Source organism: Scylla paramamosain, chromosome 12 (assembly GCF_035594125.1).
Source record: "Scylla paramamosain isolate STU-SP2022 chromosome 12, ASM3559412v1, whole genome shotgun sequence".
In the NCBI taxonomy this organism is placed as follows: domain Eukaryota; kingdom Metazoa; phylum Arthropoda; class Malacostraca; order Decapoda; family Portunidae; genus Scylla; species Scylla paramamosain.
Window position 1 is genome coordinate 240,001 of NC_087162.1, and position 1,827 is coordinate 241,827.

The 1,827-nt window shown below is 45.8% G+C and overlaps 1 protein-coding gene across 1 annotated transcript in view; it reads right to left on the reverse strand.

The window, feature by feature from the left end:
- The window catches only part of LOC135105484 (uncharacterized), a 37,176-nt gene extending 35,564 nt beyond the window's left edge, over positions 1-1,612 (reverse strand). Inside the window, exon 1 of the mRNA XM_064013612.1 lies at positions 1,487-1,612. The gene's annotated coding sequence lies outside the window, so the exon portion shown is untranslated. The remainder of the gene's footprint in view (positions 1-1,486) is intronic.
- Positions 1,613-1,827: the final 215 nt, after the last annotated feature.

The following is a 1,827-nucleotide window of genomic DNA, read 5'->3' on the forward strand; positions in this document are numbered from 1 at the left end:
TCTCTCTCTCTCTCTCTCTCTCTCTCTCTTCTCATTTTGTTCCTTCTTTCATTCATTTTCAGTCCTTGCAATATAAACACAATAAAATATTCACTTTTTTTTAACTCTATATCTTTTTTATCCTATCTCCTTCTCTTCTTCATTCTACTCATTGTAAACACAGTCTTCAGTTGTAATAACAAACGTGCTTTTCTGCTCTCCTCCTTTTTTCATCCTGTCACTTCCTCCTCCTTCTTCTCTTTTTCATTCTCTTTAGTGCAATCACAGTCCTCACTTTGAACTAAACTACAAACTTGCTGTCCTCCTCTCTCTCCTTCTCTTTTTAATTAGGCGTCTTTTCATCCTATATCTTTCTTCTTTTCTTCCTTAATGCAAACACAGCCTTCATCTTTACAAACTTATTTTTCTCCTCTCCTCTTCTTCTTCTGCTCCTCTCCAAACAAGAGCAAATTTTTCTCTTCTCTTTCTCTTTTTCTTCTTTGCCAGCAAGCCACGGGGCGTTCCTGGATCACTATATAAGCCAATCGCCTGGATGGCCAACAAGCGGCGCGGCGTTCATTGTCAAGGTCACTAGTGTGGGCCGCGCCTTCCTCAAGGTAACGGTATTTTTATTTCCCTGCAACAATCCTCGTGCTCTCTCTCTCTCTCTCTCTCTCTCTCTCTCTCTCTCTCTCTCTCTGTATCCTAGCAACTGATGTAATGGACTATTTTTCTTCTCGCATGTTGCATTTCATTAACGGTTTTCCTTCACAGCAAAGATGTTTCCTCGTCCCTCTGGCTTCAGCGGCGCTCGACCCGCGGCGACACGAGAAGCGAGGACGTGAGAGCCAGCCAAAGGAAGTAGGAAGTAGTAGTAGTAGTAGTAGTAGTAGTAGTAGTAGTAGTAGTAGTAGTAGTAGTAGTAGTATAGTAGTAGTAGTAGTAGTAGTAGTATAGTAGTAGTAGTAGTAGTAGTAGTAGTAGTAGTGGTGGTGGTAATAGCAGGAGCCGGAATAAAAGCAGGGAGTAGTAGTTGTAGTACAGTAGCAGTCTAGCAGTAATAGCAGTAGTAGCAGCAGCAGCAGTAGTAGTAGTAGTGATAGTAGTAGTAGTAGTAGTAGTAGTAGTAGTACTAGTAGTAGTAGCAGTGTAGCAGTAATAGTAATAGTAGTAGCAGTAGTAGTAATAGTAGTAGCAGTTGTAGTAATAGCAGTGTAGCAGTAGCAGTAGTAGTAATTGTAGTGGCAGTAACTTCCTTCCGTGACTCACTGATAACACGGGCGCTAGTCTTGGCTCGCTATGTGTCGTTTTGCCAATCACAACTTTAATCCCGCGACGGTGCTTCTGTTGCTGACACGCGGCCACACACAAGCAGACAAATTACCATGTGTACCTTTATATGTGTAGATACGTTATGATGGGATGGGTAAGGGAGGGAACCTGAGACAGACAGACACTCATAGTTACACACATACACTCACACAGGTCCCCGAGCACTCGCCAATACCTACCGGGGTTCCAGAGACGAGCTATTGTAGTACGTCCACACGGCACTGCTGTTCAAAACTTAATAATGCCGCCGCTGCTGGCTCCGGGAGACCTACTTGATGCGCTACCCCACATTCGGCGCCCGCAAGCAACCAACCTCGCGCGTGACGTAAGTAGCACCGCCTCGCCGGCCGCAGCGTCATCAACTTTCTGAACTGTGAATGGTGGACGGCGCGCGAGTCGGCATTCAGTCTCGTGACGTCACTCTCTGGCTCCTCCTCTTCACCTACATTCCCATCCCGTCCATACATTTTGGCGCCGCCCGCTGCTATGACACGCTCCGCCCCCCTTAGACTCCCT